Source organism: Acanthaster planci, linkage group LG15 (assembly GCF_054643075.1).
Source record: "Acanthaster planci isolate LZ-2023a linkage group LG15, COTS_SCS, whole genome shotgun sequence".
NCBI classification, from domain to species: Eukaryota; Metazoa; Echinodermata; class Asteroidea; order Valvatida; family Acanthasteridae; genus Acanthaster; species Acanthaster planci.
Window position 1 is genome coordinate 8457761 of NC_141791.1, and position 14788 is coordinate 8472548.

General features: G+C 43.9%; 1 pseudogene; it reads right to left on the bottom strand.

Moving 5' to 3' along the window:
* Positions 1–5357: 5357 nt before the first annotated feature.
* LOC147796661 (uncharacterized) lies at positions 5358–6390 on the bottom strand (annotated as a pseudogene).
* Between the last annotated feature and the right edge of the window lie 8398 nt (positions 6391–14788).

Here is a 14788-nt window from a genome sequence, read left to right on the forward strand (position 1 = left end):
TAGAACAACTGGCGCAAGCGAAAGAATCCTGGGAACAAAATCGCGTGCACATGAAACAAGAGCGTATTAGTCAACACACATTTGTAAACGTAGACGAAGCCTTGCGAACTTACAGTGAATTGACGGGTAAACAGGTGTTGTCGTTGCATCCAGAGCAAAGGTATCTGATTTCTACGTGCCTTCGGAAGATCAGAAGAGAGAATTGTGAGAGAATTCGGATGGATTCTAGGCGGAACTGCTGTACTAGGTTGTTTGGTTTATCGATACAGTTAAATTCACTTTACTTTAAAAGAATGGATCATCAATTATCAGAACTGAAAGCCGACCTAAGCAACATCGAGCAAATGCTTTGTGACATGCGTGCAGACGTGGATCGCATTGCAGAAGGGATTCAAAATATTTTAGCGGATATGGAATCTGAAACGTTTCGTAAGCGAAATAAATTAATGGAATATGAAGAAATGTTTTTTGCGGTGGTTGTATCGTTAATTGGGTTTTCTTCCCTCTTTAAGATTTTCACTGAAATTAAAAATCGTATATATTAAGAAAATGTCACAACAATACACTAAAAAACTAAACCCGAGTCGCAGACTCAAAGTACCTCGCGCGATCAAAGGCGAAAGACGTGAAGTAACCATCACGCATAATCCGAGCACAATAGCCGCAGGCCACACGTTGACCGTAAAATTCCCCGCCTTAGGAATAGACGACGTAATCGTACCCGGCACCGCGAAACTGGCTTTCAAGTAGGACCTAGACGGAGCATCAGACGATAATCGAACCGTGTTAAAAAACTTGGCGAGAAATTTGATCTCAGAAATCAATGTCAGCTTACAGGGTAATAAAATCGTCAGTTACAGAGACGCGGACGTGTTTAATAATTTTAAAGACAATTGGTTGCCTCTGTCGCATGCTAAAAATATGGCTTACTTTGGCCTTGAAAGGGAAAACGTCGCAAAGTTGCGTTTAGGTGTGGGCGGCAAAAACGAAGCCGCAAACAACGGCAAAGATAAAGCGATAGCTGATGCTTTTGGCAACAAATACGCAATTCCGTTAGACACGCCGATATAACAGATCACTGACCATTTTAAAGAGCCTCTGACGTATCAACTGACTTTCAACGGTCATGACAAAGTAGTTAATTCGACAGATACATCAGCGGAATATTCGATCTCAGACCAGACTGTAGAATATGAAGTCGTCACAAACCGAGACCTGGCGCAAAGTTTACGGCAAAAACATAAGGGGCTCGTGTATTACTTATTTGACAGGATACACTCCTGGAAGAAACAGGCGGTAAACAAATCAGACACTTTATGGAACATTAGCATCGACCAGACGATTAAAAGTTTGAAAGGCGTTTTAATATTGTTCAAAGATTCAAACGTAAAGAACCTTTAGTAGTGTTGTATAAAAAGGAACAATGTTGACAACAGGTACTAACTTTTGAGAAAGGAACTTTTATTCTAAACTATTTTACAGCTTGTACAAGAGAGAGTGGGAGTACTGCGCATAGAGATGTTGCTTGGAGAGTGGTTGTGATGAGACCGGCTAAAAATGACCAAGTGGTGAAAATGGGGTTGGGAACTCAGGCCGGAAGAACAAGGGTAAATCTAACTAAAATCTAATTATAAAGTAATAAATCCTAGACCAGAAGTCTGCCAGAGGAATGTGGTAAGAAGGCCAAAGCAATAAAGGTGGGTCCTTGTGTAGGAGTGCTCTTAAATCAATTAGGAGGCTTGACATTACAGGGTCAAAAGTTAAAGGCGCCTAATCTACTGCTGGGAAAAATGTACATGGAGTCTACTGTAGATGCAAGTGTTCGTATTTTTGCAAGGGGGAAAAACGCTACAGGAGCCCCCTACCAGTGAGTGACTACATAATGAAAAGGAAAGTAAAATAACTTGAGAAATTAACCAAAAAAAATTAGAAACGAACGAATGTAACATAGCGTTTTGGCCAATGGACGGTACGGCCGGAGCGTGTGGTACGCTTGGAGGGAGTGCCTGACGTAGAGGAATTGTGATTATTATCGAGAGTGATATTAGGTGCGAGTGCTGGGGCAGGTTGGTTAGGTTTGGGCGGAACAGTAATTGTTTCTTTGGCAATGTCTAGATGTGCACATTTGAGGCGGTCAATGCTAATAGTGTCCTTTCGATGTCCTAGGTCGATGGCGAAATGTTTGTCTGAACGGCTGAGCACTTTGAACGGGCCATCGTAGGGGGGTTGGAGAGGTTTGCGTACTGCGTCACGGCGGACAAAAACATGGGTGCACGTATGCAAGTCTGAGGGAACATGAATGTTAGTCCGTTGTTGGGAACGGCCGGGGGGTGGTTGAAGACTTCGCATGGAGCGTTGTAGACGATGAACATAGGCCGTGGGGTCGAGGTCCACGGCATCTGTGGTAGTATCGAAAAATTCTCCGGGCAAACGAAGAGTGGTTCCATAGACACGCTCAGCCACACTGTGGCCGAAGTCTGCCTTGACGGCGGTTCGTATCCCCAGCAGGACGAGTGGTAATGTCTCTGTCCAATTGGTTGTGTCAACTTGTGACTTGAGTGATGATTTGAGTTGCCTGTGGAAACGTTCCACTAGGCCATTGGCAATGGGGTGGTAAGCAGTGGTACGTATACACTGAGTGCCAAGTAGGTTGGTCAGGGCACGGAAGAGTGCAGAGTCGAACTGTGCACCACGGTCAGTGGTGAGAGTTGATGGAACGCCGAATGAGGCAACCCAGTGTGTGACAAAAGCACGAGCGACTGTTTCAGCAGTGATGTTAGGCAATGGGATGGCCTCCGGCCAACGTGTGAAACGATCAATGCATGTGAGCATGTATGTATTTCCATTGGATGGTGGTAATGGTCCTACCAGATCGATGTGGACATGTGAAAAGCGACAGTCCGGGGCAGGAAATTTAGAGAGGGGGGCAAAGGTGTGACGACTAACCTTTGCACGTTGGCATTGAATACATGATCGGGCCCACTGTCTGACATCTCGGTTGATAGATGGCCAAACATATCGATCTGTGAGTAGGCGTTGCGTAGCGCGAATGCCTGGGTGTGACAGGGAGTGCAGTGCGTCAAATACGGTGCGACGAAACTCTACTGGCACGAACGGACGTGGATGTCCTGTCGAAATGTCACAAATTAATGTTGTGTTGCAAGAATGGAGAGGAACTGCGTGGAATTTGAGGGAGGATGACGATGATGTTTGAAGTTGTGCCAGTTCCGCACTGCTTGTCTGCAACTCCGCCATTTTGCGGAAATCGATGAGAGAAGATTGTTCCAAGCGAAGAGTGTTAAGTTCAACACGTGATAGTGCGTCGGCTGCGACGTTATCTCCACCTTTCACATGTCTGATGTCACAGGTAAATTGTGATATGAAGTCGAGGTGGCGACTTTCGCGAGGGGGGTGACGGTCAGATGAGGTGCTGAGAGCATATGTGAGCGGCTTGTGATCTGTAAGCACATGAAAATGTCGACCCTCAAGCGAGTGCCGAAAATGTTTGATGGCGAGGTAAATGGCCAACAATTCGCGACCGAATGTGCTATAACGTGTCTCGGCGGGTTGAAGTCTCTTGGAGAAAAATGCGAGTGGTTGCCATGCGTTGTCCACTCGTTGTTGGAGAACAGCTCCTACAGCGACATCCGAAGCATCTGACATGACGCACAGAGGCGCGTCTGGCTTGGGATGAGCGAGGAGAGTGGCATTAGTGAGGGCAGTTTTGATCGCTTGAAATGCAGCCGTAGCAGTGGCACTCCAAGGCAACGGTGTTGATTTCTTTCCTGCATTAGTGAGCAGATCGGTGAGTGGCTGGAGGAATTGCGAACAATGAGGAATGAAGCGGCGGTAGAAGTTAACTAGTCCGAGAAATTCGCGCAGTTTGGTCAGAGTAGTTGGCTTCGGAAAATCGCGGATGGCACTGACCTTTGTTTCAAGTGGTTGCACCCCTAGAGCATCAACTCGATGTCCAAGGAACTCAAGTGATTCCGTACCAAGGCAACATTTGGCCGGATTGATGACCACTCCATACTCATTGAGGCGGCTAAACAGAAGACGAAGATGTTGAGCATCTTGTTCAGCGTCGGCACTGGCGATCAAAAGGTCATCAGTGTAAGCATAACAAAAATCAAGTCCGCGTGTGACTTCATCGATGAATCGCTGGAATGTCTGGGCAGCGTTGCGCAATCCGAACGGCATTCGAACAAATTCAAAAAGTCCAAACGGTGTAGTGATGGCTGTTTTTGCGATATCTTCCGGTGCCATTGGTATTTGGTGATATGCGCGGACGAGATCGATTTTTGAGAATATCGTTGTGCCATGTAGTGAGCTGGTAAAGTCCTGTATGTGGGGCACAGGATAACGGTCTGGCACTGTGGATGAGTTCAGGGCTCGGTAGTCTCCACATGGCCGCCAATCACCAGGTTGCTTCTTGGGGACCATGTGGAGGGGCGACGACCAATTGCTGTCAGAAGGCCGGATGATGCCAAGAGCCATCATGTGCTGGAATTCATCCTTAGCAACTTTAAGGCGGTCAGGGGCAAGACGCCGTGGGCGGGCCGCGGTAGGCGGGCCTGTCGTGACAATATGATGCGTAACATTATGTTTGACTGGAGTGTCACGACAGGATGATCTACTGGTGATGTCCGGAAATTCCTTCAGGATGTCTGCGAAATGTGATGGGGGCGGTGGCGCGAGGACAAGACCGACCGATTGTGTGTTCGAGGCTTTGCCGGTGATGCTCAACTTGGTTGTGGCATCAAGAAGCCTGTGATTTCGAAGATCTACCAGCAAATTGAAATGACGAAGGAAATCTGCGCCTAATATGGCCTGCTGAATTTCTGCAATTACAAAAACCCAGCGACATGGCCGCCGGATGCCAATGTCAAGTGTCAAAGATCTCTCACCGTAAGTAGCAATTGTCGATGAATTTGCTGCTTGGAGATCTTGAACGTGGCGACGGTGGGTGGGCTCCTGCGGGGTAGGAGGGATGACGCTAGCCTCAGCTCCTGTATCTACGAGGAATTGGCGTGCAGAGTGGCGGTCAGTTACATAAAACAGGCGAGAGGGTGTGGAGTGGCCGGCAGAGTATGCCGCCTTTACTTACCGGCCTGGCCGTTTCCCTGGTTGCTGGCATTGAAGGAACAGGGCTGGGTGCACTTGTGGGCCCCGTCACCAAATTTGGCATGATACCAGCACACGTTGGCGTCATCCGGAGGAGTTGGAGTGCTGGCACGGGGTCGACGACTGCGAGAGTGAGAACGGGAGCGTTGAGGGTTAGTCGAGAGTTTCTGGACTTGGGTGGTTAGGCGATTTATCTCGCCTCGAAGAAGCTCTACCTCGCTCTGCAGGTTTGCTTATGGGGTAGCCACCGGTGTCACAGAGTTCACCCCGTGAGATGGGATGGACACAGCAATAACTTTGTCAGCCAGCTCGGCGAGTTGTTCCATCGTCATTGAGTCTCCTGCCGAGGTGATTACCATCTATACGCTAGCCGGTAACCGTTGCAAGAATAACTGGCGCAGGATCGAGTCTTCCAGTACTCTGTCACCGAGGAGTTGGCGCATCCGCCGCAGTAACTGCGTCGGCTTACGATCGCCAAGTACCTCGTCTGTCAGAAGCTGCTGTAGTCGTTTTTGTTAAGTTGCCGTTGTTCTTTTGATCAGCTCCTTACGCAGGGTTTTGTAGGGGGCGTCTTGTGGAGGATTTAGGAGGATGTCCCTGACTTCCTGAGCAATTGACGGGGTGAGAGCTGAAATGATATGGTTGTATTTCGTTTTCTCCGCATTGATCCCTCTTGTGGCAAACTGGGCCTCCACCTGAGCAAACCATACATGTGGATCTGCTGGCCAGTACTGAGGTAGTTTCAGGCTAACTGCAGCTGTCATGGGTGTGGCAGTCGAGCCCACTGCTGGTGTTTCTTCGAGTGGCATGTTCAAATCACGTCTGGGTCACCAATTTAGTAGTGTTGTATAAAAAGGAACAATGTTGACATCAGGTACTAACTTTTGAGAAAGGAACTTTTATTCTAAACTATTTTACAGCTTGTACAAGAGAGAGTGGGAGTACTGCGCATAGAGATGTTGCTTGGAGAGTGGTTGTGATGAGACTGGCTAAAAATGACCAAGTGGTGAAAATGGGGTTGGGAACTCAGGCCGGAAGAACAAGGGTAAATCTAACTAAAATCTAATTATAAAGTAATAAATCCTAGACCAGAAGTCTGCCAGAGGAATGTGGTAAGAAGTGCCAAAGCAATAAAAGTGGGTCCTTGTGTAGGAGTGCTCTTAAATCAATTAGGAGGCTTGACATTACAGGGTCAAAAGTTAAAGGCTCCTAATCTACTGCTGGGAAAAATGTACACGGAGTCTACTGTAGATGCAAGTGTTCGTATTTTTACAAGGGGGAAAAACGCTACAAACCCTCAAAGATTTTACAATCTGCACATAACTAAAACGGTAGTCACGGTCGAGGGCAAGCCAAATCACATATATTCACAGGGACTTTTCGAATATCAGCATTGGAACGAAATTTCTAAATACTTCGGTGACTCGGAAACTGAATCGGCTCGTGCGATTATCAGTACCTAAATCTAACCGGTGTCGACATGGCTGATTATTTAAAAGACAAATACGGTTGTGGTTAGACTTTAGGAGCTCGGATGACGACTCGGCACATGGATCGGGTAGGCCGCTTGGCGGTGGCGGCGACATATCGATACAGATGGAACGTAAGGCAGAAACGGCAGGGCCTTTGACGATGTACGTGTTTTGGTGATGGACGCGCAGTTGACTGTAGAAGACGGTAATTTCAAGAGTCTAGTGTATTAAGAGTTAAATAAATCGGGTTTAATTTAAAATGAACCGGATGTATAAATCGCCTCACTGCGCCTTAATTGTGGGTAAAACGGGGTCAGGTAAAAAGTGGGTGCTTGATTTATTGGAAACTGAGTACAGGTTTGCATTTGAGGCAATTGTAATTATATGCCCAACTTCGTTTAGGAATAAGACTTACCTAGAGCAGCTATGGATCTACACCGATGACGACGTTTATTTATGTGACTTAGATCGTGAAAAGCTAGAGCTAAACGAAGCAATTGAATTATATCAAAAAGTGTTTGAGGGTATACATACATTGTTTATTATAGACGACTGCGCTGCTGATCAGTTTATCCAGTACAGGAAGATATCCGAGAATAATAGTACGTGTGCCTTGAGTAAGATGGCTTTCAGTGGTAGGCATTATTTGCATTCGTGTTGGTTACTGAGTCAAAAATTCAATTCTGTGCTCAAAGACTACCGCGAGAACACGGCTTGGATTGCTTTATTTTATTGTAAGGACAAGAATAGTTTTGACCAATGTTCAGACAAGAATGACGTAGTGCCCGATGAGAAACGTGACTTGATTAAAAGGCATTTGAGGGACGTAAAATTTAGTAAATTAATTTTAATGACCGAGCCGCCAGTTTCATATTTATTGTTCTGAATAAAAATAAAATTGTTTTTTAAAACGTATATTATAAATAAAGATGGAAAGTAGAATTTGTAAAATCTGCAAGCGAGCAAAAGACCCGGCCAATTTCAGAGTTAAACAATCTGGCGGTGTGAACGACTGTTGTAACCAATGTATTAGTAAAACAAATGGACAGAATTAATAGAAATAAGTTTGAGCATGGTAGACAAAGGCATACATGTAGGGAATGTGGTGGTAGTTATATTTGCCCACATAAGAAACAAAGAAACAAGGTTAAAATTTGCTCAGGTCCCATAGAGGTAACAGTTAGCAAATGGCTTTACAACTGCCGCCGTGAAAATAAGAGACATAGCAGACCATTTTATAGATTCATACTTTTGCCAAGGGTTAATCGAAGATTACGAATACTTTTATTACGACTGTGGAAGAAAGCTCCAGTACATGGAGTATAAATCTAACTTGTGCACTATTGAACGGTTAAACAACTCTATAGGTCATATCAAGTCAAATTGTATGCTCTGCTGCTTGAGGTGCTATTTAAAGAGAAAGTCAAATAAGCTACCTGATGAGCTAGAATAAATTAGTTACGATTTGTTGAAAATTTGGTGTAGCTGGACTAATGCGGTCTAGTTATACCAATTTTTTACTTTTTATAATAAAATGTAAGCTATGTTAGAGTATATTCAACTTGTTATTCAACTAATTATCCCAGCTAACAGTGATTCAAGAGTTAAAAGCGAATCAACAGAACCAAAACCTAACGTAAAAGACCGCTTCTGTTCAGTAGTGGCCTCGGGCGAATCAAAGAAGTACTTAGGCAAAGAATTTATCGTTAAAGACATCGAGTCACTTACCCCGGCAGAGCAGAAAAACTTGTTTAATTTGTACGAAGTCAAATTCGGCAAAGAGATCGTTAAAACGTTGGGTCACTCGATTTTAAGCTTGTACGCGCGTTTACTAGGAATAGCTACTCCGGTCGAACTTTTTGGCTTCAATGGGCTGAGTGAGCTGTGTTACAAGTACGGCGTCTACCTATCACCACTGGTAGCTACGTTAATTACGACTAAGCATTTAGAGTTTAACAAAAATCCGTTTATTATAAAAGATGGGGACAGAAGTAACAACGAGCAGTCCAGTAAAGACACAAGTACAGACAGTATCTAATACCAAAGTTAAAAATCCTAAACGTGTTGAGCAAGGTAAACGCTTGGCCGAACACAACAAAAAGAAGAAGCAGCAGCTAGCTAAAATGACAGCGAACGAACCGAGTAAGACAAGCGAAACGAGTGAGGTCTGCGCGGCGTGCATCGATAACCGGTACTTGGTCCTGGGTGGGTTAGTCGTCGGGGGAATCTTACTGGCGTTTAACTTTAAGAAGAAGCCCGGTGAACCCTTTGAAAAATTAAAAGCAATAGCCAAATCAAAGCCGTCAACCAAAGCGAGCGTAGCGAGCGACAAAGGAATTTTGGAGATGGAGTAAGGTAAGTTTAAAAGAAGGTATTTTAAAAATGCCTTATATTAAGAATGAGTAACACAAAAACAAACGTAAACGGGATCGCCAATACCAATCGTTTACCACGGTGCTGTAGTTTCTGCAATTTTCTTTGGGATGCGCCATGCTAGGTAAAAGGCTGTTAAAAATTAAACCGCCAGATTTGGATCGATTGAGTATCGAAGACGTAGCAAAAATGGTCGCCGTGGTAAGTGGCGCGTTGGCTACACAGGGTTGGCTCGTGGCGCAAGGTGTATTACCCGCAAGTTTGCCCAGTAGTTAAAGTAGGTTTAAGTCGTTCATTTTCAAGCTAAGTAAAAGTTTAAAGTATAAAATGACAGAAGGCGGATTTGAACCGGTTGATTTCGACCCAAATGTTATATCCCTAGAAAACGAGAAGAAGCCGATAAAGAAGACATGACATGGGACAATACCTTTGATACAACGCAAAAAGAACCGACTTTTGTAGAAGGGCGGGGGCTAGACTTGTCAGATTTAAGGCGGGCGTTAATCGAACAGTAAGTGGACGACTTTTACGACTCGGTTGGAAGAGAAACTGGGTACGAAGCGTTAATTAGAGATCTAAACGTATTCAATTTAGATAGCAAAGACCGCCTGTACGTAAAGTTCAAAGGTAAAACAGTTCTCTTAACCTGGGAAAATAATAGTAACGTATTTCTTAGCCTAAACAGAATTAGGCGAAACAAGAATACAAATTTTTAAAGACACGTCCTAGGCTTACGCGACTACGTTTCTGGCAGAACAAAACAGCAGGTGCAAGAAGTGGCTCCTAAACTCGCAAAACTTCACCCCGAAAGTATAGATTTAAGAGAACTCAGATCGAGTCAGCGATATCGAACAAGAGCTCACTCAAGATACAGACGTTCAAACAGAAAGATTAAATTACAGGGAAGTCGTTGCTTTAGATAAATCGTTACAGAGGGTCAAAGGAGAATTAATTTTAAATCAGGGCAAGTTAGATCAGTTGGACACCTAGATTGAACAAATCAAAGCTGAATTAGAAGAAGCGCAGTCGCCTGAAGAACGTGCGGAACTTCAACGACAGTTGGACGACTTACGAGTCGAAAGAGGTGCTGGTTAGAAGTCATCGATAGTAACACGAGTCAATTAAGGAGCCAAATTAATCGCATCAAGGTAACAATTGAAAAGGTCATGAATTACGACACAACTTTACGCGAGAAGATACAAACGTTGTTTAGGGAACATGGTGTCACGATTGTCAGTATTTTTACGGCTTTTTCACTACCGTCAGTACCATCGTAAGTAGTATCGTAGCTGCTTTCAGAGCTGCCAGCATGCCAAGTCCCACGCCAGAACCTACGCCTGAACCTCCTAAACCAAAACCACCGGGTAAAGGAGGCGTAACCGATTGGATTAAAAGGCAATAGTGGAATTTGGCTAACGTGTTGAAGAAACTCGGGTCGAAAGCTTTAGGCGCTTTGCCTGGAATCATTGGCAGTATTTTGAGTTGCATTTTTAACGTGGCGAGTAAAGCGGTTGGTTGGGTTGCCGAGCACGTGCGGACTTTCTTTGTAGGCGTGGGTGTCTTGATTTTGACTTATGTGCAGAGGATGTAAGTAGGTGAAGTAAGTTTAAAATAGGTTAATAAAAAATCTTGGGCAAAAAATATTTTAACCCTTGGGTAAATTATTCAAGGGTTTTTTATGCCTTAAGTTAAACGTACGACTTAAGTTAATTCTTTAGACAACATGGAACCGAGACCACCTACAACAATGGCTCCTACGGTTAAAGACAGGTTTTCTTCGTTGTAGATGTCTAACGGTTTCTTCTCCTGAGGCTGGGACTTTGGTTGAGTGGGTAAAGGTTCCCGTTGCTTTGGTGCAAAATCGTGTTCTAACCCATGCACAATGCCCGAATTTAAACCCGGTACATAACCAGTCTGCATGTCTTCGGTCGCAGTCTGCAAATTGTTGTTGCAGCCTTCAAACGTACTGTTCCGTAAGTCCATGTCTGAGGGCACCAAATACAAACCGGGCGCGACTACGAAGTTTCAAGGCGTTTTTGCGTATTGTAGCGAATCTTGGAATTGGTCGATGGATTGAATTCTAAATTTGGTTCTGAGTTGATTAAAGACTCCACAATTGTAATAAATTGTTGTTGCGCGTCTAATCCCGTGCCAGGAGCTAAAACGCTGGTCTTTGTCTGAGCTTGTGCACCCAGTAACGCGTATACGTAAGCCCTAATAGACTCGTTTATCTTTGTGATCCACACGTCTGTTAATCTAGACATTTTAGAAATAAAATCCCACTAGGCCAGAGTGACTGCGTCTGACTGTTGAATCCAATTGGCATTATAAGTACTCGCGTGGCAGATCCTTTAGGCGGTTTAGCCCAACCGAAACCCATAAAAGTGGAGCCCGCATATTTGCCGTTTGGTACGTGTAAATCGTATGGATCGCAGTTTTTACCGGGCACTGGTACATAACCGTTGTCGTAGTAGTAAGCCGTGCCATACCCATTTGATAATTTGTCTGTAGTTTGTTTGTAGGGCTTATTTGGGTCTACGTCGTACAGTAGACAAGTGTCTATAAATCTCCGATGATCGTAATTGTTGTTCAATGCGTCAAATACGTCGTCACTTGGAATGGGCATCACGTAGTGACATATTTTTGGCACGGTGTAATATACGTAATTAAATAAAGCCAGTAAGTGCAGATTAGGGTCGGGCAGTAGATCAAAACATACGCCGCAGGCCGTCGTCGCGCAGTACACAGCAAAGTTAAATTGATTTTGGTAAAACGAAATCGGTTCGCTTGCCCAACGGTTGACCGCTTTGTCTGTTTTCAGACGTAACCGAGTGCAGTGAGTATTTGTTTAATCCTTTTGTAGCTAGTTTCACGCGCGTCACGTTCTCTTTGAGTTTAATTCTAGGTGCTTAGTCAAATCTGTATATACGTTAGTCGTTATCTTTTTATTATATACGCGTTTTAAAAAACGTCCAACTCGATTAAAACCCACCGCCTTTGTTGTCTACTAGTTCTCCTCTCTTGTCTTTTAAAGAAAAGGTCAACTCGCCGAAGTTTCTGTCAATTAACTTTTTAGGCGTCTTATTGTCATAACCGATAGTCGTGTTATAGGGTCCAGTAGGTGTCACGTCCAACAAGTCCAAAGACTGTCCGTCATAAAAGTTGTCGTGAGTATTCAACTGTTCACAATGAATAAACGCAAATTTCAAGGGTTTTAAATCATACGTACCTTCATAAGTGACGTTGGGCAAAAGTTTGATTTTGGGTAAGTTTAACAAATTAGACACATCTCTATTTAGCCTAAACTTGAGGTTGGGATCTGTGATGGCCAATGTCACCCTCTTAGACTCTGAGTGAACTTTGAAAGATACATACACCAAGCATCGAATTTAACAAAAAGTGCCGTAATAACCTGGAAATAACACGATGGTTCCTCTTTCGCTCTCGGATAGCGATTAAAATGAGCCTTTAGGATGAATTCTATCAAGCACGGGTCCTCTTAATCCCGTGAGATAAAGTCTCTTGTCTAATTCAATGTTTCTCAATCTTCTGGGTTCGTCGTTTGGTACTCCAGTAGCGGGCGGTTCGTCTTACTTTTCAGCTTCTTCTAAGGGTAATCACTTGCCTTCCAGTTCATAATTTATTGATTGATGTAATTCAGTCAACCGCTGGCGTAAAGCTCGTTTTGTTTGCTCGTAACTTTCTTGATCAATTTGTACCGATGAATCCTTTTTGTGTTTATTTATATTTTTTATTCTTTGGTTTTTTCCTTCAATTTCTGCATCTAGTGTACCTTTTCAGTCACCTCCAAAAACTCATTTTTAATCCTTTGTATCGTGTCTTGGCTCGTTTCACTTCTTCTATTGGCGGGTCTACCGTCAGAGTTTGTGTCCCATTCAATTTCAGTAACGTTAGTCACGTTAAAATACCCAACTTTAAACTGAATATTTTTTCTCTTACGATTTTGTCGCCTTTAGTGTTGTTGATCTCGTCTTTCAATTTAAACGTCTTATTATAATCAGGTTTTTAAAAGTCTTGTTCGGCAAGTTTAAATTTATCGAGGGCGTCGTTCCAGTGCTTATCCGAGGCTTGAAATAAGTCTTTAACGGTTGATTCAGCTTCCCCAGTTACGTCTTGGTGTAAAACGGCAATTAAGGCCTTCAGCGGTTTGCCCCGAGAAATCTTACCCGCTAAAAATCGGTTTAATTTGTATTCTATGATGCCCGCTTGATCATGCGTCAATTGAACGTTTAATTCTTTTAAAATTTTATTCGACTTTCGCCTCGGTTTTTTATAAACAAAACGCTGGTTATATTTCCCGCCCACGTTTTCCACTTCGTCTGAATAAATTTGAGCGCACACTAATCCGCAATCGCGGCATGAGAGCTTGTAATCTCTTATTATTTTGGTGTCGTGCAAGCAGGTGGATTTGGTGGGTTTTTCTTCTTCTTCTTTGTTATTCACACGGGTCTCATTTGGCTAAAAAACACATTAAGTTTACTTCGTCCATGGGTAAAGGCTTGTTTTTGTAGGTTTGGTTAGACATGGTTTTCATTAAGAGTCCACTTATTTAAGGTGGTTAAATATGGGGTTTTTAATCACGCTTTGAAATTGTTGGCGCCTAATTTTTTTTTTACTTTCATCCTCGAGGGCCAACGCATATTCGATATAACCTGGAGGTAGGCCAGCTGCCGAGTGAGATTGTATGCCTATTTATTCACTTTCATTAAATTCTTCGTCATTAAATTCTTTGTCTTCAGATTCTTCGTCTTCAGGTTCGTATTCTTCTTCAGATTCTTCGCTTAAATCTACTTCTTCGGTTTCGTCAATCTTTAAGCCTATTTTTCTCAACTCAAATCCCAATTTGTTTTCTACTACGGGTAAGGGGTCATTTGGTGTAATTAATTTCAAATTTTGTAACGCAATGCATAGCCCACTGGTGCGCTTTCAAGCGTTTGTTGCTTAGCAGCGTTGTGCGCGCTGGCGTGTATATAAGCGACCGCGTGCTAAGAGTCGCTCTCTTCCCGCTGCGATAGTCACCGTGTTGAGTTGGAAAGTAACTTCCTGCTGCAGCTGCCACCAAGTGCGGTGAGGGGTTCTGATCAGAGATAAAGTGTACTTTTTAATCGTCCTGTCAATTACATTTATTTAAGTAGTCGCAGTAGGGGAGCCTCACAATTTGTGTGAGCTTGATTTGTGATTGTTAATAAATCCTGGCACCTATAATTTTGTGATCAGTGAATAGTCCTGCACGTAGGTGAAGCACTGTGCGCCTATAGGAGAATAAAGCATCAAAGCAAAGGGTAGGCACAAACTGGTGTCCGCCCCCATTTCTTCCCCGGTGGTCCCCCGTCTGTTAGTCCCGTGTGGTGCGAGGGTGTGTGAGTGTGTTTTGGCAGTGGTGAGCTACGGGCCTGGCGGTAGACTTCCGCCAAAACGGATCTGCGTCTCGGGCCGTGCAGGTCAGGCCGCTCACCGCTATCGGTCGAGACCGACCCGGACAGTCGTCACAGGCTAGTACCGCTACAGTATTTTATAATCGTCATTTATACGTATTAAAAACTCGTAATGTCTCAAGTCTGTGCAATTGATGCAATAAGTGCAATAAGAGCAACCGATGCATTCGATACATTTTTACAAGATTCACAGTCCCAACAACTGTTGCATTTCTGATAAGACTCACAATCAAAACAATTACACCCGGTGCAAAGTGTATAATGCCTGCAGTCCTGGCACAAATGGATATGGTGACAATTTGAACACCTTCTTCAATCACGTGCGTCTATCACATTAACAGATTGTGTCGTGTTTTGCAATAG